At 36.2% G+C, this 16,774-nt stretch overlaps 1 protein-coding gene and 10 non-coding genes across 11 annotated transcripts in view; 1 reads left to right on the top strand and 10 right to left on the bottom strand.

Annotated features, from left to right (window-relative positions):
- The window catches only part of LOC118195034 (menorin-like), a 248,185-nt gene that overhangs the window by 122,714 nt on the left and 108,697 nt on the right, over nucleotides 1–16,774 (top strand). The gene's annotated exons all lie outside the window — the stretch shown is intronic.
- TRNAF-GAA (transfer RNA phenylalanine (anticodon GAA)) lies at nucleotides 1,096–1,168 on the bottom strand. The gene has a single exon. It is a non-coding gene; the product is annotated as a tRNA-Phe (tRNA).
- Nucleotides 3,623–3,694, bottom strand: TRNAD-GUC (transfer RNA aspartic acid (anticodon GUC)). Its single transcript has one exon. It is a non-coding gene; the product is annotated as a tRNA-Asp (tRNA).
- Nucleotides 3,704–3,776, bottom strand: TRNAF-GAA (transfer RNA phenylalanine (anticodon GAA)). Its single transcript has one exon. It is a non-coding gene; the product is annotated as a tRNA-Phe (tRNA).
- TRNAF-GAA (transfer RNA phenylalanine (anticodon GAA)) lies at nucleotides 5,246–5,318 on the bottom strand. The gene has a single exon. It is a non-coding gene; the product is annotated as a tRNA-Phe (tRNA).
- On the bottom strand, nucleotides 7,773–7,844 carry TRNAD-GUC (transfer RNA aspartic acid (anticodon GUC)). The gene has a single exon. It is a non-coding gene; the product is annotated as a tRNA-Asp (tRNA).
- TRNAF-GAA (transfer RNA phenylalanine (anticodon GAA)) lies at nucleotides 7,854–7,926 on the bottom strand. The gene has a single exon. It is a non-coding gene; the product is annotated as a tRNA-Phe (tRNA).
- Nucleotides 9,396–9,468, bottom strand: TRNAF-GAA (transfer RNA phenylalanine (anticodon GAA)). Its single transcript has one exon. It is a non-coding gene; the product is annotated as a tRNA-Phe (tRNA).
- On the bottom strand, nucleotides 11,919–11,990 carry TRNAD-GUC (transfer RNA aspartic acid (anticodon GUC)). The gene has a single exon. It is a non-coding gene; the product is annotated as a tRNA-Asp (tRNA).
- On the bottom strand, nucleotides 12,000–12,072 carry TRNAF-GAA (transfer RNA phenylalanine (anticodon GAA)). Its single transcript has one exon. It is a non-coding gene; the product is annotated as a tRNA-Phe (tRNA).
- On the bottom strand, nucleotides 13,542–13,614 carry TRNAF-GAA (transfer RNA phenylalanine (anticodon GAA)). The gene has a single exon. It is a non-coding gene; the product is annotated as a tRNA-Phe (tRNA).

A 16,774-nucleotide genomic window follows, 5' to 3' on the forward strand; every position in this document is an offset into this window, starting at 1 on the left:
GGAAAGGCAGACGACCGTGGGCGTTTAATGCAAGAGAAATTTGATTATTCGAAGAAGGTGGGACTGATACGACTTCCGATAACTAATATTCAGGAAAAGGAATGCATCAAATGAAGAAAATGACGTATATGAAACATTTCGCTATTTTTATTTACATATAGTGTAACTTTGAATACATTCTTTATCTGAAGTCGGAGAATTTCCTATACATGTCTATCTATTCAGTAGTAAAATACACATTCGTCTTATTTATTACACATTTAATAACATTCAGCTCGATAAAATGCTACGAAACAGGCACCTTGTACACTTTATACATTCTCATTCGGAACTTTCTTCAAAATGCCTTTCAAATTTTCATATATACGATGATTTCTCTGTTGCTTGCTACAACCTTCTCCGGTTATCTCAGCACTTATTTGGGAAGATCTGCATAGATTTTCTGTTCGTTTGGTGCATTTTTCAGATCGAAACGTTCACGGTTGTTTGGATAATAATATGATTGGAAAATGAAGGATATAGTATGTACTCATGATTACGTAGTAATTGTGTACTCATGAATGTGAGTAAAGCTCATAGTCCAGGGAATTTTAAAATCCACTTTGTATTATTTTACTGAAAATTAATCTAACAGGCAGTATGGTCCGCTGTTACTACAGGGAGACCGCATACACAGCGTGACGGCGTACTGGACAAGATTTTGTTGAGGCGTCCCCGTCTCCTGCTTCTCAAAGGGGGATAACGAGATGAATTTGCCCTCCGAAAAGCGTCGTAGACATATTCTATAGGGTTAAGGTGAAAATAATTTTACATAATTACTGATTGTCAAATTCTTCATCGATTTTGAAGTAAAACTATTTTATTCTTAACGAAATTTTGTTTTTAAAAATTTTACCTACGTTGCAAATTAGAAGAATATATTTGTTATTTATTATAATGACTTTATCACCGTTTTAAATATTATGTGAGTAGACAAGATGCTGTTGAAATACATTGAAATATTTTAAAAAGCATCTCCCCGGCGGGGAATCGAACCCCGGTCTGCCGCGTGACAGGCGGGGATACTCACCACTATACTACCGAGAATTATTGCTCTGCCGAAACCCGGGATCGAACCAGGGACCTTTAGATCTTCAGTCTAACGCTCTCCCAACTGAGCTATTTCGGCACATTATGAAGCCGCCTTATTATTGAATGCTTCGTATCTAGACTTTCTGTTGAGAAGATGACTGACTGGCTGGCCATTTCATGAATGAATCTCTTGGCAATCATCGACCAGCTTACTCCTATGTAGAGGAGTGTTGTTTTGCATTAATAAGGACCCAAAGCCAATGCAGGTGAAAAGTGGAATATAGGGCTGTGAACTCTCTATAACCGTTCTTGTTGTTTACGTTTACCAACTGATCCCTATGTGGATGAGCGTTGTCGCCATTAAGAGGACTCCGGCACAAACTGCGGCCCATGAAAAGTCCAACATAAGGATTTAGGATTTCCTCTCTGCACCTCAGATCAGTGAGAGAGCTTTCGTCAAGCAGATGCAGGGGTGTTCGGCGGTCCAACATAACGAATGCCCGAACCATTACACCTGTACCACTCTAATGATCTTTTCCCTGATGAGGAACGAATGTTAAAGTTTTCCACGCTCTCTTTTGTTACAGGTACGCTGAAATAGTGTCCAGGCTGAATGTCTTCTGATGCATGGAAAACGCGGTGATTTTCCGAAGTCTACTCCAAGGCGCGTCTTGTCTGCACTATGCTAAACGCGCTCTCTTGATCGCTGCAGTGAGTAGGACGCAAAGAGCGCGTGTTCCGGCATACGCTCCTACCTCATAAAGGCGTTTGGCAACTTTAGACCATAAAACTCGTATTTCAGTGGAAGCAAACAGCTCACGTGAGAGCTGTGCACCTGAAGCAGTACTCTGTGTCCGCGCTGAAAATGCCTAATAATATACGTTATTCGTCGTTGTGGATCCCGGTCTTCTTGACACAGATATCTCGGTCTGAAACTGTTACACAAATTTCAGTCGACTCTGGCTGTTACATTGAACTCTGTAACCACCTGCTCTTGAGATGAGCCTTCCTGTAATCTACAAGCAATACTCCACCTCCTTCTGTCATCCGTATGTTTGCGGTTAGTGATTTTATTTTAAAGTCGGCGAATGTCGTGAAGAAGCCCGAGCATACAAATGGGCGAGTGTACGCTAGTGTAGTATGCGCACAAATATGGTGTCTAAGTATGATTCGTGGTCATGCATTTTGAAATATATTTTTCTTGTCATTTTTCTTTATTTGTGTTTTGTAATGCCTTTATGGAGAATATATTTTGCATTGCATAATGATTCTGAACGTTCGAATATATATATATATATATCTATGTGGAAAGTTTAATTTCCAAAATTAAACTGTTGAAATTTTATCATACTAAATATTCAGCATCTTAGTTTCTTTGTATCGCCTAATTAGTATTTATGTGTGATCGTGCGAATCTTCTGGGACATATATATTTATTCACATTATATTTACTTTTTTTCTTGTATTTAATAACTTCTCTGTCAAGAAGATGCTTAGACTAGCATCAACATTTAAAATCTAAACAAGACGAAGAATACACTTCTCTTATGTCTTGCTGATATTCGGCATAACTAATGCTTTCAAGCAAATATATTATGTTCATAAATTTGACATTTTTCTCAGCAGTCTTCATAAGATATGATCCTTTCTTATGTGTAGCGTCCTTCAGGAAATCGTCAAGATGGGTTACTGAATGAGGGTTTTTTTTTTTTTTTTTTTCGTAAGCACTGTCTATATTTCTGCTGTTTTTACACCTGTAAAAGTAGCATAGGATTTAGTTGAGGATTATAAAATGCTTTTCATATTTAGATTTTACTTTAACTTCTGTGAACGTTTTCAGCTACACAGATATGATAGTCTCTTTTGTGTAACAATGACTGCCTTTGAGATTCAAGATACAAACTGTAAAATTATATTTACACATAATGAGAGCTGATTAAACTGGCAATGCTTAACTGTAGTTGAGGGAGGTAAAAAGAACAAAACTGAAATCCCAAAACCTACGTTATTATGCAAAATCGCAAAGAAAGTTTTAGTATTAAAAGTTTTAAAATTACAAATGATTAAATTACGTTCCATTGGGAAAAGCATTTACATAATTTCGGAGAAAGGTAATGCATATGTTGGAAAAATCTTCATCTATTTTTAGCGTGATTTTATCGAAATCGGAAACAATAGCTCTTTTTAACATTTTTTTCTTTGGAGTGGGGAAAAGAAGCGTAGAAGGTCAGTTGCAGGTGAAATTTAAAGAATTTTAGTTAAAGTATCTTATATTTAGTTAAAGAAACATACCGTATTGAATTCGGTTTTCTGAGAATATGAAGTAAAATAATTTTCCATACTTACCGATTGTTAAATTCTTCATCGATTTTGAAGTAAAACTATTTTATTCTTACTGAAATCTTGTTTTCAAAAATTTTTCTTTCATTGCAAATTAAAAGAATTTATTTTTTTATTTATTATAATGATTTTATCACCATTTTAAATATTATGCGAGTACACAAGAGAAAAATGATGCTGTTGAAATATGTTGAAATATTTTACAAAACATCTCCCCGGCGGGGAATCGAACCCCGGTCTCCCGCGTGACAGGCGGGGATACTCACCACTATACTACCGAGGATTATGGCTCTGCCGAAACCCGGGATCGAACCAGGGACCTTTCGATCTTCAGTCTAACGCTCTCCCAACTGCGCTATTTCGGCACATTATCAAGTCGCCTTTTTATTGAATGCTTCACATCTAGACTTTCTATTGAGAAGGTGATGTTTCAGTATTTCCATTTTTCTTTCAGCGATTATTTTTGTGAACCTGGATATTATTCAGAAATGCATATCTGGGTAAGATGTTGTTGCGGTGTTTCAGTCACTGTTTTAGTGATCATTATCCATGAATTACAGGAAATAACACAGTAACAATCATTTCCTAAAATTACTCATTTAATGGTGCTTTCAATCATTTCCTAACGTTACACAGGTATGGAACTCTTTAATTAAGTATTATTTATATTTGATGCGAAATTGGAGTCGATAGATATTAATTAAAGAATATGAAATAGTAGAGGAAAGCTACAAAAAGTGGAAAGGCAGACGACCGTGGGCGTTTAATGCAAGAGAAATTTGATTATTCGAAGAAGGTGGGACTGATACGACTTCCGATAACTAATATTCAGGAAAAGGAATGCATCAAATGAAGAAAATGACGTATATGAAACATTTCGCTATTTTTATTTACATATAGTGTAACTTTGAATACATTCTTTATCTGAAGTCGGAGAATTTCCTATACATGTCTATCTATTCAGTAGTAAAATACACATTCGTCTTATTTATTACACATTTAATAACATTCAGCTCGATAAAATGCTACGAAACAGGCACCTTGTACACTTTATACATTCTCATTCGGAACTTTCTTCAAAATGCCTTTCAAATTTTCATATATACGATGATTTCTCTGTTGCTTGCTACAACCTTCTCCGGTTATCTCAGCACTTATTTGGGAAGATCTGCATAGATTTTCTGTTCGTTTGGTGCATTTTTCAGATCGAAACGTTCACGGTTGTTTGGATAATAATATGATTGGAAAATGAAGGATATAGTATGTACTCATGATTACGTAGTAATTGTGTACTCATGAATGTGAGTAAAGCTCATAGTCCAGGGAATTTTAAAATCCACTTTGTATTATTTTACTGAAAATTAATCTAACAGGCAGTATGGTCCGCTGTTACTACAGGGAGACCGCATACACAGCGTGACGGCGTACTGGACAAGATTTTGTTGAGGCGTCCCCGTCTCCTGCTTCTCAAAGGGGGATAACGAGATGAATTTGCCCTCCGAAAAGCGTCGTAGACATATTCTATAGGGTTAAGGTGAAAATAATTTTACATAATTACTGATTGTCAAATTCTTCATCGATTTTGAAGTAAAACTATTTTATTCTTAACGAAATTTTGTTTTTAAAAATTTTACCTACGTTGCAAATTAGAAGAATATATTTGTTATTTATTATAATGACTTTATCACCGTTTTAAATATTATGTGAGTAGACAAGATGCTGTTGAAATACATTGAAATATTTTAAAAAGCATCTCCCCGGCGGGGAATCGAACCCCGGTCTGCCGCGTGACAGGCGGGGATACTCACCACTATACTACCGAGAATTATTGCTCTGCCGAAACCCGGGATCGAACCAGGGACCTTTAGATCTTCAGTCTAACGCTCTCCCAACTGAGCTATTTCGGCACATTATGAAGCCGCCTTATTATTGAATGCTTCGTATCTAGACTTTCTGTTGAGAAGATGACTGACTGGCTGGCCATTTCATGAATGAATCTCTTGGCAATCATCGACCAGCTTACTCCTATGTAGAGGAGTGTTGTTTTGCATTAATAAGGACCCAAAGCCAATGCAGGTGAAAAGTGGAATATAGGGCTGTGAGCTCTCTATAACCGTTCTTGTTGTTTACGTTTACCAACTGATCCCTATGTGGATGAGCGTTGTCGCCATTAAGAGGACTCCGGCACAAACTGCGGCCCATGAAAAGTCCAATATAAGGATTTAGGATTTCCTCTCTGCACCTCAGATCAGTGAGAGAGCTTTCGTCAAGCAGATGCAGGGGTGTTCGGCGGTCCAACATAACGAATGCCCGAACCATTACACCTGTACCACTCTAATGATCTTTTCCCTGATGAGGAAGGAATATTAAAGTTTTCCACGCTCTCTTTTGTTACAGGTACGCTGAAATAGTGTCCAGGCTGAATGTCTTCTGATGCATGGAAAACGCGGTGATTTTCCGAAGTCTACTCCAAGGCGCGTCTTGTCTGCACTATGCTAAACGCGCTCTCTTGATCGCTGCAGTGAGTAGGACGCAAAGAGCGCGTGTTCCGGCATACGCTCCTACCTCATAAAGGCGTTTGGCAACTTTAGACAATAAAACTCGTATTTCAGTGGAAGCAAACAGCTCACGTGAGAGCTGTGCACCTGAAGCAGTACTCTGTGTCCGCGCTGAAAATGCCTAATAATATACGTTATTCGTCGTTGTGGATCCCGGTCTTCTTGACACAGATATCTCGGTCTGAAACTGTTACACAAATTTCAGTCGACTCTGGCTGTTACATTGAACTCTGTAACCACCTGCTCTTGAGATGAGCCTTCCTGTAATCTACAAGCAATACTCCACCTCCTTCTGTCATCCGTATGTTTGCGGTTAGTGATTTTATTTTAAAGTCGGCGAATGTCGTGAAGAAGCCCGAGCATACAAATGGGCGAGTGTACGCTAGTGTAGTATGCGCACAAATATGGTGTCTAAGTATGATTCGTGGTCATGCATTTTGAAATATATTTTTCTTGTCATTTTTCTTTATTTGTGTTTTGTAATGCCTTTATGGAGAATATATTTTGCATTGCATAATGATTCTGAACGTTCGAATATATATATATATATATCTATGTGGAAAGTTTAATTTCCAAAATTAAACTGTTGAAATTTTATCATACTAAATATTCAGCATCTTAGTTTCTTTGTATCGCCTAATTAGTATTTATGTGTGATCGTGCGAATCTTCTGGGACATATATATTTATTCACATTATATTTACTTTTTTTCTTGTATTTAATAACTTCTCTGTCAAGAAGATGCTTAGACTAGCATCAACATTTAAAATCTAAACAAGACGAAGAATACACTTCTCTTATGTCTTGCTGATATTCGGCATAACTAATGCTTTCAAGCAAATATATTATGTTCATAAATTTGACATTTTTCTCAGCAGTCTTCATAAGATATGATCCTTTCTTATGTGTAGCGTCCTTCAGGAAATCGTCAAGATGGGTTACTGAATGAGGGTTTTTTTTTTTTTTTTTTTTCGTAAGCACTGTCTATATTTCTGCTGTTTTTACACCTGTAAAAGTAGCATAGGATTTAGTTGAGGATTATAAAATGCTTTTCATATTTAGATTTTACTTTAACTTCTGTGAACGTTTTCAGCTACACAGATATGATAGTCTCTTTTGTGTAACAATGACTGCCTTTGAGATTCAAGATACAAACTGTAAAATTATATTTACACATAATGAGAGCTGATTAAACTGGCAATGCTTAACTGTAGTTGAGGGAGGTAAAAAGAACAAAACTGAAATCCCAAAACCTACGTTATTATGCAAAATCGCAAAGAAAGTTTTAGTATTAAAAGTTTTAAAATTACAAATGATTAAATTACGTTCCATTGGGAAAAGCATTTACATAATTTCGGAGAAAGGTAATGCATATGTTGGAAAAATCTTCATCTATTTTTAGCGTGATTTTATCGAAATCGGAAACAATAGCTCTTTTTAACATTTTTTTCTTTGGAGTGGGGAAAAGAAGCGTAGAAGGTCAGTTGCAGGTGAAATTTAAAGAATTTTAGTTAAAGTATCTTATATTTAGTTAAAGAAACATACCGTATTGAATTCGGTTTTCTGAGAATATGAAGTAAAATAATTTTCCATACTTACCGATTGTTAAATTCTTCATCGATTTTGAAGTAAAACTATTTTATCCTTACTGAAATCTTGTTTTCAAAAATTTTTCTTTCATTGCAAATTAGAAGAATTTATTTTTTATTTATTATAATGATTTTATCACCATTTTAAATATTATGCGAGTACACAAGAGAAAAATGATGCTGTTGAAATATATTGAAATATTTTACAAAGCATCTCCCCGGCGGGGAATCGAACCCCGGTCTCCCGCGTGACAGGCGGGGATACTCACCACTATACTACCGAGGATTATGGCTCTGCCGAAACCCGGGATCGAACCAGGGACGTTTAGATCTTCAGTCTAACGCTCTCCCAACTGAGCTATTTCGCCACATTATCAAGTCGCCTTTTTATTGAATGCTTCACAGCTAGACTTTCTATTGAGAAGGTGATGTTTCAGTATTTCCATTTTTCTTTCAGCGATTATTTTTGTGAACCTGGATATTATTCAGAAATGCATATCTGGGTAAGATGTTGTTGCGGTGTTTCAGTCACTGTTTTAGTGATCATTATCCATGAATTACAGGAAATAACACAGTAACAATCATTTCCTAAAATTACTCATTTAATGGTGCTTTCAATCATTTCCTAACGTTACACAGGTATGGAACTCTTTAATTAAGTATTATTTATATTTGATGCGAAATTGGAGTCGATAGATATTAATTAAAGAATATGAAATAGTAGAGGAAAGCTACAAAAAGTGGAAAGGCAGACGACCGTGGGCGTTTAATGCAAGAGAAATTTGATTATTCGAAGAAGGTGGGACTGATACGACTTCCGATAACTAATATTCAGGAAAAGGAATGCATCAAATGAAGAAAATGACGTATATGAAACATTTCGCTATTTTTATTTACATATAGTGTAACTTTGAATACATTCTTTATCTGAAGTCGGAGAATTTCCTATACATGTCTATCTATTCAGTAGTAAAATACACATTCGTCTTATTTATTACACATTTAATAACATTCAGCTCGATAAAATGCTACGAAACAGGCACCTTGTACACTTTATACATTCTCATTCGGAACTTTCTTCAAAATGCCTTTCAAATTTTCATATATACGATGATTTCTCTGTTGCTTGCTACAACCTTCTCCGGTTATCTCAGCACTTATTTGGGAAGATCTGCATAGATTTTCTGTTCGTTTGGTGCATTTTTCAGATCGAAACGTTCACGGTTGTTTGGATAATAATATGATTGGAAAATGAAGGATATAGTATGTACTCATGATTACGTAGTAATTGTGTACTCATGAATGTGAGTAAAGCTCATAGTCCAGGGAATTTTAAAATCCACTTTGTATTATTTTACTGAAAATTAATCTAACAGGCAGTATGGTCCGCTGTTACTACAGGGAGACCGCATACACAGCGTGACGGCGTACTGGACAAGATTTTGTTGAGGCGTCCCCGTCTCCTGCTTCTCAAAGGGGGATAACGAGATGAATTTGCCCTCCGAAAAGCGTCGTAGACATATTCTATAGGGTTAAGGTGAAAATAATTTTACATAATTACTGATTGTCAAATTCTTCATCGATTTTGAAGTAAAACTATTTTATTCTTAACGAAATTTTGTTTTTAAAAATTTTACCTACGTTGCAAATTAGAAGAATATATTTGTTATTTATTATAATGACTTTATCACCGTTTTAAATATTATGTGAGTAGACAAGATGCTGTTGAAATACATTGAAATATTTTAAAAAGCATCTCCCCGGCGGGGAATCGAACCCCGGTCTGCCGCGTGACAGGCGGGGATACTCACCACTATACTACCGAGAATTATTGCTCTGCCGAAACCCGGGATCGAACCAGGGACCTTTAGATCTTCAGTCTAACGCTCTCCCAACTGAGCTATTTCGGCACATTATGAAGCCGCCTTATTATTGAATGCTTCGTATCTAGACTTTCTGTTGAGAAGATGACTGACTGGCTGGCCATTTCATGAATGAATCTCTTGGCAATCATCGACCAGCTTACTCCTATGTAGAGGAGTGTTGTTTTGCATTAATAAGGACCCAAAGCCAATGCAGGTGAAAAGTGGAATATAGGGCTGTGAACTCTCTATAACCGTTCTTGTTGTTTACGTTTACCAAATGATCCCTATGTACATGAGCGTTGTCGCCATTAAGAGGACTCCGGCACAAACTGCGGCCCATGAAAAGTCCAACATAAGGATTTAGGATTTCCTCTCTGCACCTCAGATCAGTGAGAGAGCTTTCGTCAAGCAGATGCAGGGGTGTTCGGCGGTCCAACATAACGAATGCCCGAACCATTACACCTGTACCACTCTAATGATCTTTTCCCTGATGAGGAAGGAATGTTAAAGTTTTCCACGCTCTCTTTTGTTACAGGTACGCTGAAATAGTGTCCAGGCTGAATGTCTTCTGATGCATGGAAAACGCGGTGATTTTCCGAAGTCTACTCCAAGGCGCGTCTTGTCTGCACTATGCTAAACGCGCTCTCTTGATCGCTGCAGTGAGTAGGACGCAAAGAGCGCGTGTTCCGGCATACGCTCCTACCTCATAAAGGCATTTGGCAACTTTAGACCATAAAACTCGTATTTCAGTGGAAGCAAACAGCTCACGTGAGAGCTGTGCACCTGAAGCAGTACTCTGTGTCCGCGCTGAAAATGCCTAATAATATACGTTATTCGTCGTTGTGGATCCCGGTCTTCTTGACACAGATATCTCGGTCTGAAACTGTTACACAAATTTCAGTCGACTCTGGCTGTTACATTGAACTCTGTAACCACCTGCTCTTGAGATGAGCCTTCCTGTAATCTACAAGCAATACTCCACCTCCTTCTGTCATCCGTATGTTTGCGGTTAGTGATTTTATTTTAAAGTCGGCGAATGTCGTGAAGAAGCCCGAGCATACAAATGGGCGAGTGTACGCTAGTGTAGTATGCGCACAAATATGGTGTCTAAGTATGATTCGTGGTCATGCATTTTGAAATATATTTTTCTTGTCATTTTTCTTTATTTGTGTTTTGTAATGCCTTTATGGAGAATATATTTTGCATTGCATAATGATTCTGAACGTTCGAATATATATATATATATATCTATGTGGAAAGTTTAATTTCCAAAATTAAACTGTTGAAATTTTATCATACTAAATATTCAGCATCTTAGTTTCTTTGTATCGCCTAATTAGTATTTATGTGTGATCGTGCGAATCTTCTGGGACATATATATTTATTCACATTATATTTACTTTTTTTCTTGTATTTAATAACTTCTCTGTCAAGAAGATGCTTAGACTAGCATCAACATTTAAAATCTAAACAAGACGAAGAATACACTTCTCTTATGTCTTGCTGATATTCGGCATAACTAATGCTTTCAAGCAAATATATTATGTTCATAAATTTGACATTTTTCTCAGCAGTCTTCATAAGATATGATCCTTTCTTATGTGTAGCGTCCTTCAGGAAATCGTCAAGATGGGTTACTGAATGAGGGTTTTTTTTTTTTTTTTCATAAGCACTGTCTATATTTCTGCTGTTTTTACACCTGTAAAAGTAGCATAGGATTTAGTTGAGGATTATAAAATGCTTTTCATATTTAGATTTTACTTTAACTTCTGTGAACGTTTTCAGCTACACAGATATGATAGTCTCTTTTGTGTAACAATGACTGCCTTTGAGATTCAAGATACAAACTGTAAAATTATATTTACACATAATGAGAGCTGATTAAACTGGCAATGCTTAACTGTAGTTGAGGGAGGTAAAAAGAACAAAACTGAAATCCCAAAACCTACGTTATTATGCAAAATCGCAAAGAAAGTTTTAGTATTAAAAGTTTTAAAATTACAAATGATTAAATTACGTTCCATTGGGAAAAGCATTTACATAATTTCGGAGAAAGGTAATGCATATGTTGGAAAAATCTTCATCTATTTTTAGCGTGATTTTATCGAAATCGGAAACAATAGCTCTTTTTAACATTTTTTTCTTTGGAGTGGGGAAAAGAAGCGTAGAAGGTCAGTTGCAGGTGAAATTTAAAGAATTTTAGTTAAAGTATCTTATATTTAGTTAAAGAAACATACCGTATTGAATTCGGTTTTCTGAGAATATGAAGTAAAATAATTTTCCATAATTACCGATTGTTAAATTCTTCATCGATTTTGAAGTAAAACTATTTTATTGTTACTGAAATCTTGTTTTCAAAAATTTTTCTTTCATTGCAAATTAGAAGAATTTATTTTTTATTTATTATAATGATTTTATCACCATTTTAAATATTATGCGAGTACACAAGAGAAAAATGATGCTGTTGAAATATATTGAAATATTTTACAAAGCATCTCCCCGGCGGGGAATCGAACCCCGGTCTCCCGCGTGACAGGCGGGGATACTCACCACTATACTACCGAGGATTATGGCTCTGCCGAAACCCGGGATCGAACCACGGACGTTTAGATCTTCAGTCTAACGCTCTCCCAACTGAGCTATTTCGCCACATTATCAAGTCGCCTTTTTATTGAATGCTTCACATCTAGACTTTCTATTGAGAAGGTGATGTTTCAGTATTTCCATTTTTCTTTCAGCGATTATTTTTGTGAACCTGGATATTATTCAGAAATGCATATCTGGGTAAGATGTTGTTGCGGTGTTTCAGTCACTGTTTTAGTGATCATTATCCATGAATTACAGGAAATAACACAGTAACAATCATTTCCTAAAATTACTCATTTAATGGTGCTTTCAATCATTTCCTAACGTTACACAGGTATGGAACTCTTTAATTAAGTATTATTTATATTTGATGCGAAATTGGAGTCGATAGATATTAATTAAAGAATATGAAATAGTAGAGGAAAGCTACAAAAAGTGGAAAGGCAGACGACCGTGGGCGTTTAATGCAAGAGAAATTTGATTATTCGAAGAAGGTGGGACTGATACGACTTCCGATAACTAATATTCAGGAAAAGGAATGCATCAAATGAAGAAAATGACGTATATGAAACATTTCGCTATTTTTATTTACATATAGTGTAACTTTGAATACATTCTTTATCTGAAGTCGGAGAATTTCCTATACATGTCTATCTATTCAGTAGTAAAATACACATTCGTCTTATTTATTACACATTTAATAACATTCAGCTCGATAAAATGCTACGAAACAGGCACCTTGTACACTTTATACATTCTCATTCGGAACTTTCTTCAAAATGCCTTTCAAATTTTCATATATACGATGATTTCTCTGTTGCTTGCTACAACCTTCTCCGGTTATCTCAGCACTTATTTGGGAAGATCTGCATAGATTTTCTGTTCGTTTGGTGCATTTTTCAGATCGAAACGTTCACGGTTGTTTGGATAATAATATGATTGGAAAATGAAGGATATAGTATGTACTCATGATTACGTAGTAATTGTGTACTCATGAATGTGAGTAAAGCTCATAGTCCAGGGAATTTTAAAATCCACTTTGTATTATTTTACTGAAAATTAATCTAACAGGCAGTATGGTCCGCTGTTACTACAGGGAGACCGCATACACAGCGTGACGGCGTACTGGACAAGATTTTGTTGAGGCGTCCCCGTCTCCTGCTTCTCAAAGGGGGATAACGAGATGAATTTGCCCTCCGAAAAGCGTCGTAGACATATTCTATAGGGTTAAGGTGAAAATAATTTTACATAATTACTGATTGTCAAATTCTTCATCGATTTTGAAGTAAAACTATTTTATTCTTAACGAAATTTTGTTTTTAAAAATTTTACCTACGTTGCAAATTAGAAGAATATATTTGTTATTTATTATAATGACTTTATCACCGTTTTAAATATTATGTGAGTAGACAAAATGCTGTTGAAATACATTGAAATATTTTAAAAAGCATCTCCCCGGCGGGGAATCGAACCCCGGTCTGCCGCGTGACAGGCGGGGATACTCACCACTATACTACCGAGAATTATTGCTCTGCCGAAACCCGGGATCGAACCAGGGACCTTTAGATCTTCAGTCTAACGCTCTCCCAACTGAGCTATTTCGGCACATTATGAAGCCGCCTTATTATTGAATGCTTCGTATCTAGACTTTCTGTTGAGAAGATGACTGACTGGCTGGCCATTTCATGAATGAATCTCTTGGCAATCATCGACCAGCTTACTCCTATGTAGAGGAGTGTTGTTTTGCATTAATAAGGACCCAAAGCCAATGCAGGTGAAAAGTGGAATATAGGGCTGTGAACTCTCTATAACCGTTCTTGTTGTTTACGTTTACCAACTGATCCCTATGTGGATGAGCGTTGTCGCCATTAAGAGGACTCCGGCACAAACTGTGGCCCATGAAAAGTCCAACATAAGGATTTAGGATTTCCTCTCTGCACCTCAGATCAGTGAGAGAGCTTTCGTCAAGCAGATGCAGGGGTGTTCGGCGGTCCAACATAACGAATGCCCGAACCATTACACCTGTACCACTCTAATGATCTTTTCCCTGATGAGGAAGGAATGTTAAAGTTTTCCACGCTCTCTTTTGTTACAGGTACGCTGAAATAGTGTCCAGGCTGAATGTCTTCTGATGCATGGAAAACGCGGTGATTTTCCGAAGTCTACTCCAAGGCGCGTCTTGTCTGCACTATGCTAAACGCGCTCTCTTGATCGCTGCAGTGAGTAGGACGCAAAGAGCGCGTGTTCCGGCATACGCTCCTACCTCATAAAGGCGTTTGGCAACTTTAGACCATAAAACTCGTATTTCAGTGGAAGCAAACAGCTCACGTGAGAGCTGTGCACCTGAAGCAGTACTCTGTGTCCGCGCTGAAAATGCCTAATAATATACGTTATTCGTCGTTGTGGATCCCGGTCTTCTTGACACAGATATCTCGGTCTGAAACTGTTACACAAATTTCAGTCGACTCTGGCTGTTACATTGAACTCTGTAACCACCTGCTCTTGAGATGAGCCTTCCTGTAATCTACAAGCAATACTCCACCTCCTTCTGTCATCCGTATGTTTGCGGTTAGTGATTTTATTTTAAAGTCGGCGAATGTCGTGAAGAAGCCCGAGCATACAAATGGGCGAGTGTACGCTAGTGTACTATGCGCACAAATATGGTGTCTAAGTATGATTCGTGGTCATGCATTTTGAAATATATTTTCTTGTCATTTTTCTTTATTTGTGTTTTGTAATGCCTTTATGGAGAATATATTTTGCATTGCATAATGATTCTGAACGTTCGAATATATATATATATATATATCTATGTGAAAAGTTTAATTTCCAAAATTAAACTGTTGAAATTTTATCATACTAAATATTCAGCATCTTAGTTTCTTTGTATCGCCTAATTAGTATTTATGTGTGATCGTGCGAATCTTCTGGGACATATATATTTATTCACATTATATTTACTTTTTTTCTTGTATTTAATAACTTCTCTGTCAAGAAGATGCTTAGACTAGCATCAACATTTAAAATCTAAACAAGACGAAGAATACACTTCTCTTATGTCTTGCTGATATTCGGCATAACTAATGCTTTCAAGCAAATATATTATGTTCATAAATTTGACATTTTTCTCAGCAGTCTTCATAAGATATGATCCTTTCTTATGTGTAGCGTCCTTCAGGAAATCGTCAAGATGGGTTACTGAATGAGGGTTTTTTTTTTTTTTTCGTAAGCACTGTCTATATTTCTGCTGTTTTTACACCTGTAAAAGTAGCATAGGATTTAGTTGAGGATTATAAAATGCTTTTCATATTTAGATTGACTGAAAATGCCTAATAATATACGTTATTCGTCGTTGTGGATACCGGTCTTCTTGACACAGATATCTCGGTCTGAAACTGTTACACAAATTTCAGTCGACTCTGGCTGTTACATTGAACTCTGTAACCACCTGCTCTTGAGATGAGCCTTCCTGTAATCTACAAGCAATACTCCACCTCCTTCTGTCATCCGTATGTTTGCGGTTAGTGATTTTATTTTAAAGTCGGCGAATGTCGTGAAGAAGCCCGAGCATACAAATGGGCGAGTGTACGCTAGTGTAGTATGCGCACAAATATGGTGTCTAAGTATGATTCGTGGTCATGCATTTTGAAATATATTTTCTTGTCATTTTTCTTTATTTGTGTTTTGTAATGCCTTTATGGAGAATATAATTTGCATTGCATAATGATTCTGAACGTTCGAATATATATATATATATATCTATGTGAAAAGTTTAATTTCCAAAATTAAACTGTTGAAATTTTATCATACTAAATATTCAGCATCTTAGTTTCTTTGTATCGCCTAATTAGTATTTATGTGTGATCGTGCGAATCTTCTGGGACATATATATTTATTCACATTATATTTACTTTTTTTCTTGTATTTAATAACTTCTCTGTCAAGAAGATGCTTAGACTAGCATCAACATTTAAAATCTAAACAAGACGAAGAATACACTTCTCTTATGTCTTGCTGATATTCGGCATAACTAATGCTTTCAAGCAAATATATTATGTTCATAAATTTGACATTTTTCTCAGCAGTCTTCATAAGATATGATCCTTTCTTATGTGTAACGTCCTTCAGGAAATCGTCAAGATGGGTTACTGAATGAGGGTTTTTTTTTTTTTTTTTTCATAAGCACTGTCTATATTTCTGCTGTTTTTACACCTGTAAAAGTAGCATAGGATTTAGTTGAGGATTATAAAATGCTTTTCATATTTAGATTTTACTTTAACTTCTGTGAACGTTTTCAGCTACACAGATATGATAGTCTCTTTTGTGTAACAATGACTGCCTTTGAGATTCAAGATACAAACTGTAAAATTATATTTACACATAATGAGAGCTGATTAAACTGGCAATGCTTAACTGTAGTTGAGGGAGGTAAAAAGAACAAAACTGAAATCCCAAAACCTACGTTATTATGCAAAATCGCAAAGAAAGTTTTAGTATTAAAAGTTTTAAAATTACAAATGATTAAATTACGTTCCATTGGGAAAAGCATTTACATAATTTCGGAGAAAGGTAATGCATATGTTGGAAAAATCTTCATCTATTTTTAGCGTGATTTTATCGAAATCGGAAACAATAGCTCTTTTTAACATTTTTTTCTTTGGAGTGGGGAAAAGAAGCGTAGAAGGTCAGTTGCAGGTGAAATTTAAAGAATTTTAGTTAAAGTATCTTATATTTAGTTAAAGAAACATACCGTATTGAATTCGGT

Source organism: Stegodyphus dumicola, chromosome 7, assembly GCF_044657685.1.
Source record: "Stegodyphus dumicola isolate Sdum_Otavi_A_Nest chromosome 7, ASM4465768v1".
Classification (NCBI taxonomy): domain Eukaryota; kingdom Metazoa; phylum Arthropoda; class Arachnida; order Araneae; family Eresidae; genus Stegodyphus; species Stegodyphus dumicola.